Source organism: Dipodomys merriami, unplaced genomic scaffold (assembly GCF_024711535.1).
Source record: "Dipodomys merriami isolate MVZ:Mamm:240054 unplaced genomic scaffold, mDipMer1.0.p SCAF_793, whole genome shotgun sequence".
NCBI classification, from domain to species: domain Eukaryota; kingdom Metazoa; phylum Chordata; class Mammalia; order Rodentia; family Heteromyidae; genus Dipodomys; species Dipodomys merriami.
Genome location: NW_027206394.1, coordinates 145,296 through 170,370, shown reverse-complemented (window position 1 = coordinate 170,370; position 25,075 = coordinate 145,296). Strand labels below are relative to the sequence as shown.

The window sequence follows — 25,075 nt, the reverse complement described above, 5'->3', positions numbered from 1 at the left end:
CTCTGCTCCTCAGGAACGACAAGTATGGGGCCAGAGATTGTCTGCCTCTGGCTGTGTCTCTACATTGGGTATGCCTAGAAGACCAAGGTGGGCTCTTTTTCTTAACACTGGGTACGTGTTTGCTGAATTTATGAAATTTTGCTACTATGCACATTCATCTTTACACCTTAGAAATCACCCCAGATATTCTTTCCTCTGGGATCCCTCCAAGGGCAAGGAGTACCCTATTGGGGTATCACCTACCTGAACACAGAGCATCCTAGAGGGGCATCACCTGCCTGAATACAGAGTACCCTATGGGGATATCACCTGCCAGAACAATCCATTACTACCCTCCAGACACATTTGTCTTCATGGGCAGCCTAGATACCAACGGTACCACCTAAAAGTAAAAGGTGGCACTGCTGGGAAGGCCTGGGAATTGCAGAACTGCCAGGTAAGATGTTGATTCACTGCTGCAATGACTGTCAGAGCCAAACCTAAAGCTGCAGGACCAGCAGAGGAATCCCTGTGTTTCCCAGGCTACTACCAAACTATCAACTGTAATTCTTGTTCTTCACTGTGTGTTTTAGGTCATCAAATTAAAATCTCAGAATCCCTAACCAAGAGAATTAGTAATCACTTTGTGTTGATTAGAACAATATCAACTGTAAATGACAGAAAACACAAAACTGAGCAAAAGAAAAGGTAATGTACTTCTACCTGAGAATGAGAAGCTGAGGTGCAGCTTCAGGCTCAGCTGTATCCAGGTGTGCAGGCAGCATTGTTGCAGTGCCCTGCATGTTCAGTGTCTAATGTCTTCTGCTTTCTCTACAGTCCATGGAAGGGGGAGGGGTGGGCTCTGATGGAGCCACAAGCCCCAACCCAACCTGTCTAGGTCTTGTGGTCTCTTCTTGGGCCAGTCAAGATTCAGGACTCTGGGATGCTCTGTCCAAACCAGTATCCTTCCTATCCCTGGAAGATGAAGAACTCTATAAAGAAATTGTTGCAGGTGCCTCCCAGAGGAGAAAGATAAAGCCCACTATAAGCCACCTTCAGAACAATGAGCTACCTTTTCTCAGCTTATCCTGAAATGAAAATAGCTTTGTTGCACATGGCTTTCCCTCCTTATGAGCACTTCTAGGGATACCTAATGTGTCAGGCTCCTGTGTTAGATACTCATCTCAGCCTGGTTATTATGATTCCCTTCCTTGTAAAAACACTACACACACACACACACACACACACACACACACACACACACACACACACACGCCTTCCAAGTCCAAAATCTGTTGGGTTGAAGATGAACATGCATGGCTTTAGGACTAGCTTCATAGTCATAGATGCCATAATCATAGATAGAACAAATATCTCCTTCAGTCACCTACCTTGGTTTACTTCTCTCTCACTCTTCCTGCAAAATTCATGCCAATTGCCTATCATCATGCACCAACATCAACTCAAAATGGATTAAAGACCTTAACATTAAACCTGAATCTCTGAAACTACTGCAGGACAGAGTAGGAGAGACACTTGAACTAATAGGCACAGGAAGGAACTTCCTGAACAGAGTCCCAGGGTCACAACAAATTGGAGAGAGACTCGACAAATGGGACTACCTTAAAATAAAAAGCTTCTGCACAGATAAAGCTATCGCAACCAACCTAGAAAGACAACCAACTAATTGGGAAAAAAATATTTACCAGCAATATATCAGACAAGGGGTTAACATCCTGTATATACAGGGAACTCAAGAAATTAATCCCTCCCAAACCTAACAAACCAATTACTAAATGGGCAAGGGAACTAAAGAGGGACTTCTCAAATGAAGAAATAAAAATGGCAAAGAAACACATGAGGAAATGTTCATCATCCCTGGTGGTGAAGGAAATGCAAATAAAGACAACCCTGAGATACCACCTTACCCCAGTCAGAATGTCCCACATCCACAAATCAGCCAACGACAAATGCTGGAGGGGATGTGGAGAACGAGGAACGCTATTACACTGCTGGTGGGAATGTACACTCATACAACCACTTTGGAAAGCAGTCTGGAGGGTCCTTAGAAAGCTAAAGATTGACCTCCCTTACGACCCAGTCATACCACTTCTAGGCATCTACCCTGAACAACAGGAACCAATATACAAGGACACGTGCACCTCCATGTTTATTGCAGCACTGTTCGCAATAGCTAGGATATGGAAACAACCTAGATGCCCCACCACAGATGAATGGATCCAAAAATTGTGGTATCTATACACAATGGAATATTATGCAGCCATTAGAAATGACAAAATAATGGCATTTGCAGGGAAATGGATGGAGCTAGAAGGAATCATGTTGAGCGAGGTAAGCCAAGAATGAAGAGACAAACAGTACATGGTCTCCCTGATAAGTGGATGATGAATCCAAAATGTTAGGTGATATGACAAAACTAACAGGACTTAAGAAACAAAGAACTCCCACTCATCTGGTTGAACCACTACTAAATATCCCCATGCTGCTGATCACATATATGGTATATAACATATGAGCACCGTTATATATTACAGACTGTGATAGACAATTTGCTCCAGGAAAGTTAGAATGAACTTGTGACTTTAAATGAGCATCATTATTCCACAATACTGTGAATTTCCGGAAATTAAGTAATCACTTAATCACAATCAAAAAAAAAAAAAAAGAACCTTGGGGAAGGGAGGGAGGGAGGGGATGGTGGGGGGAAAACAATGGAGGGGGTAACAATGTTCAAGAGGAAGTGTACTCATTACCTCATTCATGTAACTGTAACCCTCTGTATAGTATCTTTACAATAAAAAAATTAAAAAAAAAAAAAGCCAACATCCAGGTTCCAGTGGTTCAGGCCTGTAATCTCAGCTACTCAGGAGTCTGAGATCTAAAGATTATGGTTCGAAGCCAGAAAAAAAAAAAATTCATGCCAATTTAAAGTATGCTATATAAGGCCTTCCTTTTGTTTACATTAAGAAGCATCTTCTCTTATTCTTGGCCATGACCAGATATTTGATAATTTGGGTTGCTAATTACTCAATCCTAGCAAAACAGTTTCATGAGGGGATCTTTAGGAACCTCTTCAGAAGATTATAGCCCTTACATGTCCTCTTAAGGCCTTGAAAGCCATGCTTCCATGAGCTTCATCCCTAGGCCTTCCCAACCATCGAAACTTCTTCCCCTTCCTCACTAGTTCCTAGGGACAAGCACTTAGGGGTCCTAGCACAAGAGGCAGGTGACTCTCTAGTCTCTACAAACGATTGGATTCGGTATGCCTGAGACGACTGAGTCCTAGCCACAGGTACCCCTCATTCCAGAGGCACAAAATTAACATCTCACCAACTCTGACAAATTTCCTTACATCGGTGGGAGAGTCTCCTCAGTCTCTCTCTCTCCCCTCCTACACAGGTTCTCGCACACTCTGCTTCCATTTCTTTTCATGCATGTCCACACCTGAACCCCTGTAATTTTCTGTCAGCACAGGATGCCATCTGGGAAATTCACTCCTGTGTATGTCACCAGACAGAGGTAAGGTTTAGTGAAGCTCCCCTTTAAATATAGTAACTCTTCACTTAGGGTTCTTGACTTTTGATCACAGAATTTCTGGACAAGTCAAAAAACTTGGCAGAGCTTTGTTAAGTAAACAACAAGGAAACAGACAGACAAAAGAGCAAACAGAAGGGTAGGGGCACACTCTAGCAAAGTGTTGCTGGTCTCATAGGGATACAAAGCACAGAGACACACACACAAGGAGACACCCAGAAAGACACACAGGTCCTTGAGCTGTTGAGTATTTATAGGGGAAAGGCAGGGGGTTTGGCATTGAGTTATGCAAAGCTGGGTGCTTTGTCTTTGCTTTTACTACACCTGGTGTTATACTCTGAGTTTCCAGGAAAGAATGCATCCTGCCATAAAGCAGATCCTTATCCTTGAAACAAGGAGACACCCTGCTGTCTGCATTTTGGGGCATCCTGTCAGGTAGTTGTGAATTCTTGGGTGAGAAATGCATCCCTCAGGAAAGAATGCATTCAGTTGCCTCTCTTTGAAGCAAAGATAGCATTTCTAAGATTTTAGGTGCCATATTTCAGAGTTGTCAACAAAAGGCCTCAGTTTCCATAAGTTATCCTGCTTCTTGTAAACCTCTATAAGTTCTCCCTGGCCACCTACCTTGGCAGCCCCTACCCACATTGTCCAGCGCCTGGCCTCCTTTCCCCATGTCCTTTAGAAGCCCAACCCCTAAGAGAGGCTGCTAATGGGATGCAGGGGTGATATAGGGTTTGTGTGGATAAACCTGAATGGAATAGTCTCCCATAGGTCAGGTTGTTCTCGGGGAGGCCTGGCGCCACAGAGAGTTGGAGATGCCTGCAAGTCCTTCTCCATGGGGGAGTGCTGGCTTTATCGCTCCATAGTGTCTTGGTCCGATAAGGCACTGCAGGCCTCGCAGGCCTCCGTCACCCTCTCCTACCACCACAGGGCCTCGGAGAGCGGAGAGGGGAAGCAGGGAGCAGACTGCCCCCACTTTCTGGCACAGTGGCCCTCAGCAGGGAGGGAGAGGCGCAGGCCACCTTTCCTGCTGACACAGGGACTTGGAGCTGGGCACAGGCAGCCCTCACTTGCCGGCACAGCAGGCCAAAGTGGGGAGAGGACGTGGGCCATCCTTGCCTCCCTGCACAGAGGCCCGAAAACGGGGAGCAGGGCGCAGACCATACTCACCTACCGGCACAAGAGTGGGAGCCACCCTCACCTGACACCACTAGGGCACGGGGAGAGGGCCCCCCTCACTGCTGACACCCAGGGGCAAGGGCAAGGGCAAGTGTCAGGACTAGGTGGGAGCACGTGGGGGCCAAGGATAGGGGAGCGCTTGCAAGGGGCAGGGTGGCATGTGTGAGCACTGTGAGGAGCAATACATGCAGGTTGCACTGGGCAGCCAGGAGGCAGCAAGAGCCACAAGGTGAGGAGTGGGGCTGGGGAGGGACGGAGAACATGGGGGCGTGTGTGCAGGGGATGGGGCGATGGGATGGGCGGGACTAAGGGAGGGCTCGGAGAGAGCGGAGCTGTGAAGGAACAGGGCTGTGAGGAATTCTGCACTTGAGGAGGGAGGGGCGTGGCGTGAGAGCAGTGGGCCTGGTGTGATGTCAACACATCTCACAGGTTGTTATTGGGCTGTCCTTAAATCCCTTACTCCACCTATATCCATTTTTCTTCCAAAACAGCTCTGGTAACTGTGGATGTCCTTTTTTCCTCACCACCATCCTTTTCTCCAGCTCCCTACAGATGAGTTGTACCAAAACACAACTAAGCATTCTTTTTTTCTGGACCTCTTCCACAGCTATTATATGAATACAGAACTGTTTCCAAAGTTCTACTTTGAAACCTTCAATATCCTAGAACCACCTCCTTAACTGTCACCATTTAGATCCTTGGTATAAGGAAGTGAGATTTGTGGATTTCTGTGACCTCTGAGTATTGACTTTCTCAGCTGTCCTTTTGACTATGTTTTTTGTATATATGGACTACCCTAACCCCTAACCCGCTCTACAGCCTCAAGACTTCCACTAAAGAAGGGATTCCAGCTTCTTTTTAATTTCTATAGCACAAATCACTAGCAACTTATGTGTTTTAATTATCCCCATTAAGCTATACACTCTTCACTCCTTTTGAGAGAAATAACTTTATTTTCTTATTGTTCCTAGTTCACTAACGTTATGTTTTGAATAAGAAATGTCCTCCACAGGCTCATGTGTTGAATATTTGCTCTCCAGAGGGCAGTGCTATTTTCAAGGATTCTAGAAACTTGGAGAGATGGGGCCTAGCTGAAAAAAATAATTCAATGAGGGACACACGACTAGGCCTTGAACTCAGAGTTTAGGTGCTGTCTCTTAGCTTTTTCACACAAGCCTTGCACACTACCACTTCAACTCCACATCCAGCTTTTGTTTCAGTTGTCAATTGAAGGTAAGTCACATGTCTTTTTCTGCCCTGTCTGACTTTTATCGATCAAAGCCTCCTGAGTAGCTAGGATTACAAGCATGAGCCACAGATGCCCTGCACAAGCCTCATCTCTCCAAAGATTCTGTCCCACAACATTGCTATGCAATGGACAAAGCTCTGGTCACAGGACCTTTGGATCATTTCAAAACACGTTCATAATAACTCATGGTATAACTTAAGATTTAAATTATTATATAGTTTTAAATTTATGTGTTTTTCCTCATTGTAGAATCTCCTACAAGACTCAGTAGATCCAATGACAGGAAAGGAAATGAATTTGTCAGTCTCTGAAAGTTTAGAATATATTCATTAACTTCCAAACTTCATGTAAACCAGAAGTTTTGCTGTTTCCTGCCTAAAAAGAGAAAATTATCAGCATAGTAAAAGTAAACATTTATAGTGAAAAGATATATTAGTAATTTGCTAATAGAGCAAATCTTCACCCATCTACCTATCCTTCTCATCAAAGGGAAAGAAAATAGTGACATGGTAAACTAACCTGTAAGCTCTTATTACTTAACATACAATCATGGACAGTTAACCTGGTGCTGAGGGCTCATGTCTGTAATCCTAGCTACTCAGGAGGCTGAGATCTGAGGATCATAGTTCAAAGCTAGCCTGGTAAGAAAAGTTTGTGAGACTCTTAGCTCCAATAAACTTCTCCAAAAAAGCCAGAAGTAGCACTGTGGCTCAAGTGGGAGAACATTAATCGTGAGTACAAAGAGGCTCAGGGATAGCACCCAGGCCCTGAGTTCAAGCCCCAGGACCACCAAATACATACATACATACATACATACATACATACATACATACATACATACATACATACATAAATAGATAGAAATAAATGAAATCAGAGACAGACATTATAGGACTATAAGCCAATTCCAACCTTGTTTTTGTAAATAAATTTAATTGGAACACAGACAATTACATTCGTTCATCCATTCATATACTTTCTGTGACATCCTATGTGTTATTAGGGCAAAGCTGAGTAATAGCTACAACGACAATGCCCCACAAACTCTAACCTTGTACAGAGAAAGTTTGCTAACCCCTGTCCTACATCATACAGGCATCAATAACCAAAAATTGACTGAGAACAGGCACCTAAGAGAAATGTTCAGAATAAATGAAAGAAAAACAAGAAAAGTAGGTTAAAGGAAGATATCAAACATAAACTCCACCTAATCCATTAATTATGAAATAATTAAGAAAATAAAAGTAAAACTAATGCTTACTGAGTGCATACTCCTCTGCCAGCCAGGGAAAGATGAATGTTCCACGGAAAAGCAGGAAGTGGAGTTGCTTGCACCCAAAGTGTGTGTGGGGGGGGGGGAACAGCATTAAGGAACATTTTGGTGATTAGCAAATTCTGTGAGATCTAGCCACTGTTCATGTGGCAGATTGCCAACAGACTTGGATATACACAAGTCTTTTTTTTTTTGTTTTTTTTTTTGGGGGGGGGTCCAGTTGTGGGGCCTGAACTATGGACCTGAGCACTGTCCCTCAGCTCTTCAGCTCAAGGCTAGCGCTCTACCACTTGAGCCACAGCGCCACTTCCGGCTTTTTTCTTTTTTTGCTTATGTGGTGCTGAGGAATCGAACCCAGGGCCTCATGCATGCAAGGCAATGCGCTCTACCACTGAGCCACCTTCCCAGCCCTATACACAAGTCGACTCAGGTTCAACAGTTAGAAACATTATATTGTCCCATAAGAGAAACATCATTGCTGGATGACATTTCAAAAGAACAAGAAGATAGCCTTCTCTAGAGGAGAGATCAGATTTTCGAATGATCCATTTGCATTGACTTCTATGGCAGCCTGCATCCAATCTGTAATGCCTGAGAGGACCTGGGTCTCAAGGAGCAATGATTCCACAGGTTGTGGAATATTTTCATGGTTATTTCACTTGTGTTCACATACATATCTCAATATTTATATAATTATCATTATATGCCAATGATTTCTCAGTAAGATGGTTTAAAATACACAAATATATGAAGATAGCACAAACAGAAAGACACATAGATGAACATGTTTTGGGAACCAACCCAGACTTGTGGGAATGATGGAATACAACTAAACATAATGTTTGCATTTAAGGTAGGAATTATAATCCACATCAGATTTCTCTGTGATGATAATAGGCCCCTTGATCCTACTGTTGAGGCTTTCACAGTGGGCTAAATCTTCCCAAAAGTCACTGCTTGTAAATATAGTGAAATGCTCCAATTCCCTGTATTTACTGATTTATTGTTGACTCCCTCAGCACACTCATCTGCTCTGAGCACTGTCCTACCTGAGACTTGCAGTACAGAGCTTATTCTATAGCAGAAGGACAGGCAAATATCAGCTCCCTCTAAAAAAAACAGAATGGTAGAAAGATAGCCTCTTCAGTAAATGGTGCTGGCAAAATTGGTTAATGACTTGTAGAAAACTAAAGCTAGATCCTTATATATCACCCTGCACCAGAATCAACTCCAAATGGATCAAAGACCTCGGAGTCAAAGCAGACACTCTGAAAACATTACAGGATGGATAGGAGAAACCCTAGGTCTCCTTTGCACAGGCCGAAATTTTCTTAATAGAGACCCAGAAGCACAACAAATCAAAGAGAGGTTGGACAAATGGGATTGCATGAAATTGCAGAGTTTCTGCATGGCAAAGGACATAGCTAGCAAGATCAATAGAAAGCCCACAGATTGGGAGAAGATCTTCACTAGCCATACAACGGACAAGGGTCTCATAGCTAAAATATACCACGAACTCAAAAAATTAAATCCCCCAACAACAAATCTTCAATGAAACAACTGTCCAATAAATAAGTGTGCTGAAGACTTAAAGAGAAACTTCTCTGAAGAGGAAAGAAGGATGGCCAATAGACACATGAAGAAATGCTCAACCTACCTAGCCATAAAAGAAATGCAAATCAAAACAACATTGAGATACCACCTCACTCCAGTTAGAATGGCACAAATCAAGAACTCTAGTAACAACAGATGCTGGAGGGGATGTAGACAGAAGGGAACCTTACTGCATTGTTGGTGGGAGTGTAAACTTGTTCAACCACTTTGGAAAGCAGTATGGAGGTTCTTCAAAAGACTCCACATAGGGCTGGGAAGGTGGCTCAGTGATATAGCACTTGCCTTGCATGCATGAGCCCCTGGGTTCGATTCCTCAGAACCACATAACCAAAAAGAAAAAAGCCGAAAGTGGTGCTGTGGCTCAAGCAGTAGAGTGCTAGATTTGAGCTGAAGAGCTGAGGGACAGCGCCCAGGCCCAGAGTTCAGGACCCACCACTGGACCCCCCCCAAAAAAAAGACTCCACATAGAGCTCCTCTATGACCCAGCAATTCCACTTTTGGGCATTTACCCAAATGTTTACAAACAAGACCACACTAAAGCTACCAGCACAACTATGTTCATTGCTATTTACTATAGGTAAGATATGGAACCAACCCAGATGCCCCTCAGTAGATGAATGGATCTAGAAAATGTGGTATATATGCACAATGGAATTCAATGCCTCCATCAGAAAGAATGACATTGCCCCATTTGTTAGGAAATGGAAAGACTTGGAAAAAATTATATTAAGTGAAGTAAGCCAGGCCCAAAGAAACATAGGTCCCATGGTTTCCCTTATTTGCAATATCTATTATATGTCTGAGCCAAGCAGAAAAGGTCAGATAAGGTGATGTTACAGAAATGAACCCTAAGATATGTATTCAGATGTTTTTTTTTTCTTTCATGCGATTGTTTCTAACGCATTTATAAGATTATTTCTTTGTTGCTATGTATGTCCCTCCCCCACAGTATAACCCCTGCTTTCACTGTATTTGATGTCGGTATATTTTGTGGAGGGGAAGGGGAAAAACAAATCATTTAAATAGGGATACAGGTGGACCCATTGCAACAATGAGATGTACAAGTCATTATGTCGAAAACGAACTTTACAACTTTGGTGGTGGGGGAGGGAGGCAGGGAGGATTAGGTGTGGGGCAGGGGAAGGATGGGAAGGGATGGGAAGGGGAAACAAAGGAGGAGCCTACAATGCTTGATAAGAAATATACTCATTATCTTGCCCATGTAATTGTAACCCCTCTGTACAGTATTTTTACAATTAAAAAAATATATCAGCTCCTTCTGCTGATAAAAACTCCATTTAGTGTTCAGGACTGTAATCTGAGAAATGTCTCTGGGGTTTGTGCTAAGATGGACTTTCCTTATGGCAGCATTACAAGGTAATTTATGAAAACTAAGAGATACTAAATATATGACTGGGTGTGAGTGAGGAGACAGTAGGTCTTTGTGAAATTTCCTGGCCAGGATGCTCTGTGTTCGCAAGTGTGCAGTGTGAAGTGCAGCTGGTGGGATCTGGAGGAGGCTTGGTGTAGCCTGATTGTTCCCTGAGACTCTCCTGTGCAGCCTCTGGATTTGGCTTCAGTAGTTACTACATGAACTGGCTCTACCAGCCTCCAGGAAAGAGGTCTGAGTGGCTCTTATACATTAGTGGTGATAGCAGTGACAAAAACTATGCAGACTCTGTGAAAGGTCAATTCACCATCTCCAGAGACAACTCAAGGAGCACGCTGTTTCTGCAGATGGACAGTCTGAGAAGATAGGACATAGCTTTGTACTACTGTATGAGACACAGGGGACCCAAGTGTGACCCCAGACATTAACCTCCCTGATGGTTGCTCAAGACCAGCAAGTGTACTCAGCACCAGCATGGGACGCTCTGTGCCACCACGGGGATGCTCATCACACATTGATTTTCAGGATCTGCAGGTACAGAGGAGAAGCTATGGCCATCTGTCAGCATCTGGGGCTTCCTCTCTGTGTAACATTTTCCCACAGGAGATTGTCACAGCAGATTCTGATGTTCTGTTTTTGAGCTTACTGTGAATGTCTCTTTATTAAAAAGGGATTTGTTTGCCGTTATGTTTGTTACAGTACTAGAGTTGAGTACTGTCCCTTAGATCTTTAACTTGAGTCTGGCACTCTACCATTGTAGTCACAACTCACCTCTATCTTGTTGCTAGTTAAGTGGAGATTAGGTTCTTGGATTTGTCTGCCCGGGGATAGATTCAAACTGATTCTCAGACCTCAGCCTCCTGAGCAACTAGGGTTACAAGTATGAGCCACAGGAACACAGCTAAAAAGGCTATTAAAAAATCTTCATACTTTCATAGTAAGAGAAATAAATGAGATGCAGAAAAAAATACCTGTTACCCAACTAGAATCCAAAGGAAATACATTTTTTAAATAAAGGGGAAATGAAAGTAAAAAGACTTCCAGAGAAGATGAAGGTGACGAAGGGAAAGATGGGGAAGGTGAACACTCTGGGGACTCAATATGGCCAAATCATATATCACAAGCAGCCAGGCACCAGTGGCTCATGCCTGTAATCCTAGCTACTCAGGAGGCTGAGATCTGAGGATCATGGTTCAAAGCCAGCCTAGGCAGGAAAGTCCAGGAGACTCTTATCTCCAGTAAACCACTAGAAAACTGGACGTGGTGCTCTGACTTAGAAAACCAAGTACCTCTCCATCCTTCCCTCCCTCCCTTTCCCTCCTCTCTCCAACCCTCTCCCAACCCCTCCCTCCCCCTCTCTCTCTTCTCTCTCCTCTTTCAGTTTCTTTTTTCTCTATTTTGGATGTTCATGGGGCATGAACTTGGGGCCTGGACACCATCCCTGAGCTCTTATGTTCAAGGCTAGCACTTTGCTGCTTTAAGCCTCAACCCCACTTCTGCTTTTCATTTAGTCAATTGAAGAAAAGAGTTTTAGGGACTTTCCTGCCTGGGCTGGCTTTGAACCACAATCCTCAGATCTCGGCTTCCTAAGTAGTTAGAATTGCAGGCATAAGCCTCCTGTGCTTGGCTCCCTCTCTCTTATTAGCACTGAGAAATAAACAATTCCTAAACTCCGGCGTGTTAGCAGCAAAAGAGACAGCAGAAACCATGGGACCTATGTTTCTTTGGGCCAGGCTTACTTCACTTAATATAATTTTTTTCCAAGTCTTTCCATTTCCTAATGAGTGGTGAGATGCCATTCTTTCTGATGGAGGCATAGAATTCCATTACACACACACACACACACACACACACACACACACACACACACACACACACACACACACACACACACACACACACAGCACATTTTTCCAATCCATTCATCTACTGAGGAGCATCTGGGTTGGTTCCATATCTTGACTATGGTAAATAATGCTGCCATAAACATAGTTGCTTAGAAAGCTGAGATCTGAGGATGGTTGTTCAAAGCCAGCCCTGGCAGGAAAGTCTGTGAAACTGTTATTGTCTATTAACCGGCAAAAGCAGAGCAGTGGCTCAAGTGGTATATTGCTAGCCTTGAGCAATAAACTTCAGTAAGGAGTTCAAGCTTAGAATGGTAAAAGTAAAGTACAAGTGAAGGAGAAGTGGAAGGATGAGAGGAGGGGAGAGAAAATTAAAGAGGAGGAAAATGCAAACAATTGCACTAAAAATATAGCTCAATAATGATACAATAATAAAATGATGATACAGGGCTGGACGGTGGCCTGCCTTGCATGCATGAGGCCCTGGGTTCAATTCCTCAGCACCACATAAGCAGAAAAAGCTGAAAGTGGTGCTGTGGCTCAAGTGGTAGAGTGCTAGCCTTGAGCTGAAGAGCTGAAGGACAGCGCCTAGGCCCAGAGTTCAGGCACCATGGCTGGCCAAAAAAAAAAAAAAAAAATCAAAAAAAAAAATAAAATGATGATACAAATTTTTATAGCATAATATGAAAAGGAAAGGCAAAGCCGATGCTGGTGTCTCATGCCTGTAATCCTAGCAAATGAGGAGCTTGAGATAAGAGGATCATGGTTTAAAGCCACCTTGGGCAGAAAAATCAGTGATTTTTTTTTCAGTTGAGGGGCTTTAACTCAGGGCCTTGAGCTCTTTTGAAATGTATTTCAAACTACTTAATTAGAGATGCTGTCATGGCGGCATCACACCTCACCTCCAAATATTTCCTTCCTTCACAAGCCTATCAACTCATCTGCAGCTGACCCTTGAGAATTATCTAGGCTCCACCTGTATTCTATGCATGCCATCCTGGCATCACAGAGGCACCTCCAGAGCCACCAACAGCAACTTACTTCAGGAAATAAGGCCATGGTTCTATCCCCACACTTGCTGCAAATTATAGAGCTCCCCATTTTTGTAACAAATTTCATATGAAAAGGATTGCCACAGATAAAATAAGATTGAACAGCATTAGACAGTTCATGTGAACATGGCTTTTGTGCCACAGCATCCCAGTGCTATAGTCTAAGGTAGTGCAACAGATAACAGACACTTTCCCAAGACACTTCCTGTCCCTCCAGAGTGGCTACTGATTTTAGCAGGGCCTTAGTCACACTGCCTTTTTTTTCCCTAGACTTCTAGAGTGCTTTCCTAGATTCTTGCTGAATAATTGAAGAATTTACAAAGTGAATATCTGTCTTCAATAGGGATTGGCACATTAAGAGACACTCAAGCCGTTATTGACACCTGTCAAGCTGTTATTGACACCTGAAATCCTGTTTTATTTTTGTCTCCACCATGAAGTAGTTGAAAGTAAAGTCACAGTACCAGCTTTGGCTTGCATTAAAATTGAACATTAGACAAGGAATAATAGAGTGTTCCATCTTATTGCAATGTAAGTAAAAGTATATACAATTTAAAGTCAGCCTTCAGTTATCCTAAACCATATTTCACATGTTTAATACATACATATAAGTACCAGCTATACACATATAGACAATAGAAATATAGACTAAAGTTCCATCATCACTGAAATCCTACTCATAAAGTATCTGCTGAAGAATACCAGCCTGGGCTGAGAAATTGGCTCAGTGGTAGAGTGCTTGCCTTGCATGCATGAGGCCCTGGGTTCGATTCCTCAGCACCACATAAGCAGAAAAAAGCTGGAAGTGGTGCTGTGGCTCAATTGGTAAGGGGCTTACCTTTTGGTCAAGAGCTGAGGGAGAGTGCTCAGGCCCAGAGTTCAGGACAACCAACCAAAAAAACAAAGAAGAAAAAGAAGAACAGCAGCCTGATACCATGATCAGGATACCATTATCCCAGCCAAGTTAAACTACATTTCTGTGTCCTTAGTCTCCTTCCTTAAAGACTAATGCTGTAAATCTCCACATAATCTCTAGCATTGGTAGATCCTTGTTTTTTTTTTTCATTTGGTTTTGATGTTTTGCAACAGTGTTACTATGCAGCCTAGACAGGCAACGTGCTGACAATATCCTGCCTCTGCTTCTAGCAGCTGAGATAACAGTCACACCATCATGCACAGCTAAATCTATTCAATTGTAAACTTTAGCTCTTTTAGCAATGTGATCTTGAGTTTCTTTGAACTTCAGTTCCTTCACTTAATAGCCAGGAATGACAGAATTTGGTATTGGCTTAAGAATGAAATAAGACAATGGGTGAACAAATGCAGCAATGGTATTCAATAGACACTATGCTGAAGATGCACTATTCAACTTGCGGGTGGGGATTGGAAGGGAAAATTGGGATTGGGGAAAGGATGACATTGTCCAAAAAGAAATGTATGCTTAACTTATGTAACTGTAATCCCTCTATATATCAACTGTATAATGAAAAATTAAAAATAAAAATATATTAAAATGAAATAATATAAATTTTAAGAAGGTGCTTCAAAAACAAAGTCTCAATTAACAGAAGGGATGTGAAGGGTAAACAAAGGAGGAGGCTGCAATGCTTGGTAAGAAATGTATGCATTATCCTGCCCATGTAATTGTAACCCCGCTGTACAGTATGTTCACAAATAAAATAAAAATAAAAGTCTCAACGTTAAGTTCTAGTAAGTATTCTTCATGAAGTATAGAGTTGTCCTATTTAAATTTGTTTAGTCCATGTAAGGCACAGTGAGAGACAAGGATTGGGAAGCTCTAAGTGTCAGGAAGGACTTGGGGAAAGTATGTGGGATCCTCTCTTATCTGAAAAAAATATAACATTAACCAATGGGGCTGGAGGGATGCCTTCAGTGCTAGATTGCTCCCTGATTTCCAAATCCAAGAATATAAAATATGGTAATAGACAAAAAAAAATTGCAAGTTAGTGACTAAACAAACTTAATTCTATGTGAAAGACAGAAAATAGTCTCTCTGAGCTCAAGGAATGCAGATTTCTATTTCTTTTCTCATGCCATGAAGAAATCAAGCTAGCCTTGGATTTCTGAACACTTTGCTTTTCCAGCTAATCTATTCCTGATGCACTGGAGACTTGTGAACCTGGCTTTGTTAGTCATGACAACAGCTCAAGTGTAGGCAAATTACATAATAAGCATACTGGATACTCAGGAAAGATATAATAAGATCAGAAAAGGGAATTGTAGAATGATAGCTAAAAGAAGCTCAAAGTCCAGGAGACTGTTATCTCCAATAAACTACTTAGAAATAGCTGGAGGTGACACTGTGTGACCTGCAGCTATGACAAGATCATACTAGAGAAGCACTTTGTTGGTAGGTTTGGGGCCATGGAGCAGCTCAGCAAGAATGCTGGGTGGGTTGGGAGGCATTAGAGCAGCAAGAATGGTCTGTCTCTTGTGTGTGTTCAGAGAGCCTATGTTCAGAGTGCCATTGTGGCACTACATAGGGCATGGTGGAGTCTGAACCAAGCAGATTCTGCAAGGGGCCCAAGCATGGTACTTATTCATGTTGGACAGCCCTTGCCTTAACTATGACCTGTCATGTACACCAGAGTTCTGGACCCAAACTAATAGTAAAGGCTTTCAACCAAACAAGCACATAGGCAGTGTGAATGACTGGAAGGAGTAAGCATGTGGACCAGAAGTGAGACATGGGAGCAAGATGGGGGATTCTAAGATATCCTCACTGAGCAACACATCTAGTCAGCCATAAGGCTCATAGCACTGACCCGAGTACCACTGACAGCTTGATGCAGCTGGAATAGTCCAGGCTATGGGGAGCATCAATGCTGTTTCAACCTACAACTTGCCACTTAGGCTTGGCGAAATGATGGGAACCATTGGTGTGGCTACCAGCCTCTGTGACATACTGTCAACTGACCAGAGCAAGTCTCTTCATGGTCATGGTTCTTCTCCTGGGGAAAGGGTTCCCAGTAAAAGGCAGAGAGTGGCAGTGTCTTAATGAGTTCCCATTGTTGTGACAGAAGATCTGATACAGACAAATTAAAGCAGGACAGGCTTATTTTGCCTATAATTTCAGGATTTTTCAGTACACGTAAGTTTTTATAAGAAAACCTTCTCACATACTGAGTGATTCCTTGGAAGTAGATGGAGGAGAGAATGAGAATGAGAACATATCGATGTACCTGGCATTCTCCTTTTAGGATATTTATTCTCTCAGGCTCCCAGAATGGGATGGTAATGTTCATCAACATTGAGTGAAGATCTATCCACACTGTTAATCCTCCTTGCAGTAACACAATGTAACCCAAGGAGTGCTTTCCTAATCTCCTAGCTACTTCTTAATCCACTCATGCTAATAATACTCAACATATCCATCACAAGTCCACCTTTATTAACCTGGAACCCAAATAGTTCTTCATAACCCTAAGATTCCACCTTTGCTCTTGTAGGTTTTTGTCCATCCATTTCCCAGAATTCCCCATGGCTGTAAACAATCGAAAAGTCTTCAAAATTTTAAGACTAAATTTTCTTATGCGATTCTAGGAAAACTCTTAGGCATGAGTCACTATGAAGTGAAAAACAACTCATATACACTAGAGGGAAAATGGCACAGATTATAGATTTCCACTCAATCAGAAAGGAAAATTCCCACCTTATGGTATTTTTACTTGCAGGCCACAGGACATTTACCTTTTTTTTTTTTTTTTCAGTCGTGGGGCCTGAACTCTGGGCCTGGGCACTGTCCTCAGATCTTCAGCTCAAGGCTAGCAGTCTACCACTTGAACCACAGCTTCACTTCTGGCTTTTTCTGCTTATATAGTGCTGAGAAATCAAACCCAGGGCCTCATGCATGCAAAGCAAGCACTGTACCACTGAGCCACCTTCCCAGCCTCAGGCATTCTCCTTAACAGGCATTTCATATTCCTGACATGACCAATACCCTGAGGGCTCCACTACAGGTTAGATTTCATCCTCACAGCATCACACATCACCCTCTGAGGAGCAGCCTTTGGGGATTTCATCCAGGACACATGGACTCTTTTTTTGTTTGTTTGTTTGTTTTCTTGGAGATGGGGACAACACTTTTCTGCCTTGGTAGGCATTGATCCAGCTCCCAGTAATATGATAAGGTGGGATTACAAGCATGTGCCACTGCTGCCAAGCTCTCAAATTCTTCTCAAAACCACTACTTTCTAGGGTGTTTTTTGTTCAATTTAATTTATAAATTTATTTTTTATTTGTTGCAGTTTAAAAAACTTTATTATACTACACATTCTATTAGTAAATGCACCAGATTTCATTTTCTCAAATGGTGAATGGAGTGCAAGATGGTCATCGCATGTTTCTTCATTACGAAGCACAGGATCTGATTGAGGGATGGCTTTAGTGTATTCCTACTGAGTAACCACAGAAGTGTGGAAGCCTACCATTGTCCTGTCATCAGATGTCAGAGGAAGGTCCACTTTAGATTGGAAGTAAATGTTTCAAGATAGTTCTCTCTGCTCTTATCCACTTCTGCTGCTATAATAGTGTATCATGATGCTTATCAAGCAGGAAGAGAAAAGATATTGCAAAGGAAACTGCTTTTAAAGTCCACTTCTAGGCACACCGATTTTCATTCCATGGAGCCTGTCATCTTGCTTAAATCTGGGTCCTACAAGGTACCACCTACATGTATTTTTAAATGTTTGTCTACAAATGCTTTTTCCAGGGTGTTACAAGTTAACATTATGTGCAAAGTGCACATAATTGCTCTCATGAAATAGCCTCTATTAAACACCAAGAGTTGTGCATTAGTAACCTCTAATGCATTTCTTAGCCTTTTCTAGTTGACAATTGATAGTAACCACAACCATGGCATAGTGGGTCACACCTGTAAACCTAGGAAGTAGATTTGTGGTTTGAAGCCATCCTGGTCAAAAACTTTGTGGGACACCAACTCATCCATATCAAATGAGTGCCATTTTCAGCTTTTTCTGCTTATGTGGTTTGTGCTGAGGAATCGAATCTAGGGCCTCATGCATGCAAGTCAAGCACTTACCACTGAGCCACCTTCCCCACCGAGTTTAATTTATTTTTTAATTTCCAAAATAGCTCCAGAAGCCGGGCGCTGTGGGCTCACGCCTGTAATCCTAGCTACTCAGGAGGCTGAGATCTGAGGATCGCAGTTCAAAGCCAGCCCAGGCAGGAGAGACCGTGAGACTCCTATCTCCAATAAACCACCAGAAAACCGGAAGTGGCGCTGTAGCTCAAGTGGTAAGCATTCGCCTTGAGCTGAAGAACTGAGGGACAGTGCCCAGGCCCAGAGTTCAAGCCCCACGACCGACAAAAAAAAAACACCAAAATAGCTCCAGAAGTGGAGCTATGGATCCAATGGCAGAATGCTACTCCTCAACCAAAAGAGCTCAGGGACACAGCTTATTAAGTAAAAAATAAAAAGTTTTCAGTTTCTTTAGAAACAGAGCAGAGTTTATAGAAAAATTAAATGCAATAAGTTGTTTTTCTGAAAGCAGACAGTCAAGATGAATTTGCTCCTTCTCCTCTGACTCCATCTCAGCTAAAATCTTGACTAAGACAATAAGGACTAACCTCTAACAAAAGTTTTATGCCCATGGTTCTGTAATGCTAGCTGCTGAGATCTGAGCACCATGGTTCAAACTCAGCCCAGGAAAGTCCATGAGGCTGGTACCTCCAATTAATCACCAAAATGCAGAAAGTGATGTTGTGACTCAAGTGGCAGAGCACTATCCTTGAACCAAATTGCTCAGGGACAGTGCCCAGCCCCGAGTTTCATCACTATGATCAGTAAATAAAACATAGAGAATATAGGGAAATATACAAAAAGCCAGATTCTACCAAATAAGTAAAGAAGAGATGAACTCCCTGTCCTGCTGCCCAGAAGCTAGAAACTGCAGTGTTCCCAGGCAGGATGCACATGTGCACACCTTTGATTGCATAATTACAATAGCAGAGCATGAGGTATTCTAACTCCTGAAAAATGCCTTTGGCTTGGCCTTTAGCTGGTTGTTTTGCAGTTGGAATCTCCTAGACTTTTCTGCCTAGGCTGCTTTTGAACTGTTATTCTCCAGCTCTCAGCATGCTCACTAAATAAGATGACAGCATGATCCATCGTGGGATGACACATTGCTGAGGAACTTCTTTGAAACAATGGAGATGAAAATCCCCATAAACGATTGTAGTTTACTGTGCAATATTGAGTGTTGGTTAGTCTGTTCAGGCAGGTGTACAACAGCCATCAGCAGCTCTGAGCTCAGCACTTCTGGTGTTCAGCACTGAGCATTTTTTAATTGGGCTATCCCTTTATATTATTGCAAGTGTTCTTTATTTTATGTTCAAGAATCTTATAACAAACAAGACTTGAAAATAATGTTTTCTGTTTTCCATTCTGGTGTGGGTTGAGGAGGGAGGGAGAAGAAAGGATAGAGAAGGGAGGTGGCCTGAGAAGGCAGTGGGGACTGGCAGGGCATCGGGGCCTGAGCTGGTTCCCCAGTTCCTTCTGAATAAAGTGAGACTGCATTGTTGGACAGTCTGTAGGGACAGGACACACTAGTGGGAGTCCATAGTGGCTCTCTCCAGGACTGCAGTGTCCTGGTCCCTCCTGCCTGCTTTCAAGTGCCCTGGATGTGGCCCTCTCGTGGGCCCTGGTAGGTGAATGTCCTTAGGTCGCCCCGCTGGCTGGCTGTTCCCAGATTTGTCATGATTAGCAGCTGCCCCTCCTCACTCTGGTTCCAAGCCCAGCACTATCTGCCTCCTACCAGCACCTCCCCACTCATGCCTCATGCCTGCAAGGCAAGCATTCTTCCACTGCTGACTCATTATTTTTTCTTGTTCAAAACACCATTGCTAGGAGGGATGAGTGACAATGTTGTCAGACACCTTGTATTTATATAGTGTCTTGTAGAATGGGAACTTCTTTGTATAATTACCTAAAGATAACAATAACAATAACAACAATAATAATAAATGTTTAAAAAACACCATTGCTTCTGTCCTGCACTGATAGAAAAATATCGTAGTTCCCTTACCTGCACCTCTGATAAATGATTTTTTGTCAAGATTTCTGATTTACTAGAGACAGCTTACATTTGACCATTTATGTCAGTCACACCACACCGAGGTGACTCTCAGGTCAGTGAAGGAGCTCTGAGCCCAGCTTATCACCCCATCCAATTCTACTGACTTTAATCAAGTGCACTATTCCCTACCTGGTAACATTCCTAATGAACCTCATGATCATTTACAACATCCTTCTGGACTTCCTGGATATGAGAAGGCACTGGTCAGGTGAGTCCTAGGTCTGTGGGAGCAAAGTCTCCTGCTGAGCCCTGAATTCTGAGCTCTGGAAACTTGTTTGTTTGTTTGTTTGTTTGTCGGTCGTGGGGCTTGAACTCTGAGCCTGGGCGCTGTCCCTCAGTTCTTCAGCTCAAGTCGAGCGCTCTACCACTTGAGCTACAGTGCCACTTCTGGTTTTCTGGTGGTTTATTGGAGATAGGAGTCTCATGGTCTCTCCTGCCCGGGCGGGCTTTGAACCGAGATCCTCAGATCTCAGCCTCCTTAGTAGCTAGGATTACAGGCGTGAGCCACCAGCGACCGGCAGAAACTTGTTTGTTTAATGTAAGCCACTTTTGATTTATGAATTTTTCATTTTTCTATTTTTACAAAATAGAATTTTTGAAGCAAGTCTTGATTTATGAAGATAAGGTGGCATTTGCTATTGGTACAGAGAATAAATATAGTTAATGTAAACCTTCATCATAAAGGAAGGTAGTTATTTGTGGGAGCTCTGGTAAGAATGTTTTTCCAGTCCCAAGTCTTGAAATCTGAGCCTAGGCACTGTCCCTGAGCCTCTTTGTGCTCAAGGGTAGCACTCTACCACTTGAGCCACATTGAAACACTGGAGCCACTACACAGTTTTTTCTGATTAGCTTATTGTAGATAAGTGACTCCTACCCAGGTTGGCTTAAAACTGCAATCCCCAGATCTCAGCTTCATGAGTATCAATAATTACAGATGTGAGTAACTGGCACCCAGCTGGTAATTGAATATTTTTAAAAATTGTATATTCCCAGAGACAGTCATGATGGTTTATTGCTTGCTGTTTTGGAGGTCTGAACTCACATTAGAGATACTGAGAACTCAGTAGTCTGTGTAGGAAACCTAATATATTGGCATCTGTCACATGATAGCTTGCTATTATTAAAGTTTCATCTTTGTGTTAGAGATGCTGAAATATGAAGATTAAGGGTGAAAGCCAGGCTAGGCAGGAAATCTGTGATACTCCAGAAACTTGCCCCAAACAAATCCAGAAGTGGAGGTGTGGCTCCAGTGGCAGAGTGCAAAAAAAAAAAAGAAGCTCAAAGACAACACAGGCCCTGAATTCAAGCGTCAGTATTCAATACTCAGGACTGGGGCACACACACACATACACGCACACACACACACACACACACACTGGTCACACACACACACACACACACTGGTCATAGGTGGCTCCTGCCTGTAATCCTAACTCAGGATGTTGCAATCTGAGGATCGTGCTTCAAAGCCAGCCCCTGCAGGAAAGGCCGTGAGACTTTTGTCTCCAATAAACCACTCAGAAAACTGGAAATGGCAGTGTGGTTCAAGTGGTACAGCGTTAACCTTGAGCTAAAATTCTGAGGGACAGGGTCCAGGCCCAGAGTGTTTTTCCATGACCGACAAAAGAAAAGGAAAAAGAAAGAGCAAGAAATAAATAAAAAGAAAATGCAAAGATTTGGGGAAACAACAAAAACAACAACAAAACCCACAGGACTTCTATCTTGGGTAGAAAGCTGACCACCTAGGAAAACATACTAGTGAAATGTTGACCCTGACCACACACTAAGTCATGGATCTTGGAATAATAGCTGTTTCTAAGGAAAATAGGACCCTGCACAAAACCATGAACTACAGTGTAGTATATTCAGGAAGGATAATGTCAAGGAAACTGGGGTAGACAAGTGAAGACAGGAAGGGTAGATGAATGTAGCCATGATAGTCAATGTGAATGTGTGAAAATGGAACTAGACAAACTGAGGTGATGGGGGCTGGGGAAGGGATGACAAGAATGATAAAACGGGTGACATCTATCACATGCATTGTACTCATGATCTCAAGTATGGAAATTAAAACCCTTTGTACATCAACTTCATAAAATACTATTAGTAAATGTAATGATACATTGCACTCACAAACTGATATGTTGAACTGAAGTTCTTTGTACAATTACTTAAGTATTTCTATAATAATAAATTCCTTATTAAGCTGGGCATTGGTGTTTCATGCCTGTAATGGTAGCTACTCTGTATGTTGAGCTCTGATGTTTCCGGTCTCACATTCTTCCTCTCTGCTTTGACAGTATAATATCATCATTATTTATGATCGCCTACTTTAGAAATCTTTTTTTTTTTGGTCCTGGGGCTTGAACTCTGTGCTTAGGCACTGTCCTTGTGCTCTTCAGCTCAAGGTGAGCACTCTACCGCTTGAGCCACAGCACCACGTCCGGTTTTCTAGTGGTTTATTGGAGATCAAGAGTCTCACAGACTTTCCTGCCAGGGCTGGTTTGAACAGCGATTCTCAGATCTCAGTCTCCTGAGTAGCTAGGATTACAGGCATGAGCCACCGGTTCCTGGCTCACTGTAATAATCTTGAACACACATTTTACTCTGTGTTTTACAATGCGTAATAATATTCTCACATTGATAGCCTGTGAAGCTGCTGTGGGTTTGGTATTACTCTTGTAGTGTAAAATAACTATACTCATTACCTGCAAAGCCTTAGTCTCTGACAATGCTGAAAATTATTCCCCCCATAACCATATTCATCTCTATACCTTGATATTCCTAAAGTCACAGTAATGATCTGAATTAATTCAACCATTCATCACCTACTTATTAGCATGGAATGTCTGTTCATATGTACTCGCTATCATGAAAATTACTTTCACTACTTTTCATTTTTCTCTTTACCCCATTCTAACCCTATCACCCTGACTTTTCCTACATTAGTTCACCTCACCTATCCAAGCAGCCATTAACATACAGAAAACAGGTAAATACTAATTGTTTTTCAAGTCCTATCATTACAATACATGCATGGAACTTATTTCATTTTAGGTTTTATGTGAAGCAAGCCTAATTGTGACTCTCCTAATCATTATCTGAGAAGGGAGTCTGACAGAACAACCTAGCATGTGCACGCTCCCAGAGCACCCTCTAGCGGGAAGCGGCGCTCACTACACCCTGGGCCCCATGATACCCACGCGCTGAGCGCGCCCTCTGGAGGGAAGCAGCGCTCACTGCACCCAAGCTCTGAGCACCGCAGTAGTTTCAGCTCCAGCCCGTGGAATGGCCTGGCCCTGGAGACCTGGGCTGCTCTCAGGACAGTCCTTCTCCACTAAGAGTGATCCTTATCATCCCTTAATAAAAGGGCAAAGGAGAGGAGGAGGGTGCAGCGGAAGGAGGTGGCCAGGAGGGACGTAGAAGCTGCGGGCACCGCGGTCCGGTGCGGGTGCGGTGGCCCAGCCCCTGCCTCCGATTTCATCTACGCAGCTTTTCCCATGACGGTTGAGATACCGAGTCGGGTATTTCTTGAAAGATTGTCCCCGAGCCGCTCTGCCTCTCCCTGCCTTTCCCTCAACGAAGGCGGCTTGACAATGTGTGGGTGTCCAGCACACTTGGGGGCCGTTCCATCTCCTGATGCTGTTCGCTGTCCCGCTTTGCTGCTAGGTGCTGCGGTCCGAACCCTGGTTCCCATGACCCACGAACGCCCCCGGAGCCGGTCCACACAGAGCCCCGGAAGGACCCAGTTCTCTGCCCGGCGGCTCCCCCAGCGGGTCCTATCGACCACACCCTGCACCGGCCACTGACAACCCTGACTAGGGGACCGATTCCGGACCCTGACCTCCGGCAATGCGGGGGGGGGGGGGGGGCGCGCGCGGAAGGAGGCAGGGCTGCGCATGTGCAGTGGGGCTTACGGGGCAGTGGAGGATCCGCCACCTCCCACCAGATGTTTCCATAAGGCATGGCGTGCTGGACTCACCGGATCCAGCTCCTGGGATGGTGCCACCAAGGCCTTGGCCAGAGTTGTGCCTGCTGCTCAGCGCTTCTGATTCTCTACCACAAGTTTAGACCAGGATCCGTGCCCAGACATGAGCCAGCCACGTTCACGACCCCGCTACCCGGAGCCAGAGCCCCGAGGCCACCCTTCCCCGCGAGCACCAGGCCGGGCTCCGCCCCCCGTGCCGCCAGTGTGCAAGCGAGAGCACGATGGCGTGAGGCTTTATTCAGTACAGGTTCATGCAGCCTGCGTGAGCCGAGGCTTTTCAGCGAAACGGCTTCTCCTTGGGTCAGTAGATGTGGCTTGGTCGCACAGATTGGCTCACCAGGAATGCAAACCCAGATGTGAGGGAATGCAGGGCCCAATCACCATGGAGACCAGAACCTGCAGGCATTACCATTGAATGGAATCCCTGGGTTTCAGGAACTAGTGTTGAAGGAAATACACAAAAGCCCCACCGGGGCCTCAGTTTATGTATAGCCAGCTTGTTAGTCATGCAGCATTTATACCACCTACTGAAGTTTGGAAAAATTGTAAGGTAATTTTTAATGTGATTCTGTGTTTCTGAGAAAATCTAAGCTTTTGTGGTGGTGGTGGTGGTGGTGCAATATAACTTCCTGGTAGATTTAAGTTTGGGATATATAGGAAATAAAAATTAGGTTGCCTAGTGCCCGGTCAGATAGTACATGTCATTCTTACGCTGACAAATAGATTCGTTTGTGGACAGGAACATGAAAGGGTACATGTTAAAATATGTATTTTTCATTAATCTGCATGGATTATGTAGAACATCAAAGCTGTTTTAAAAGAGAGAGTCGTGGA

General features: G+C 43.5%; 1 long non-coding RNA gene across 3 annotated transcripts in view; it reads right to left on the bottom strand.

Annotated features, from left to right (window-relative positions):
- LOC138818914 (uncharacterized) overlaps window positions 1-24,525 on the bottom strand; it is a 72,841-nt gene extending 48,316 nt beyond the window's left edge. For all 3 annotated transcript variants that reach the window (XR_011369263.1, XR_011369262.1, XR_011369261.1), the window contains exon 1: window positions 24,236-24,525. This is a non-coding gene — a long non-coding RNA (uncharacterized lncRNA). The remainder of the gene's footprint in view (window positions 1-24,235) is intronic.
- Between the last annotated feature and the right edge of the window lie 550 nt (window positions 24,526-25,075).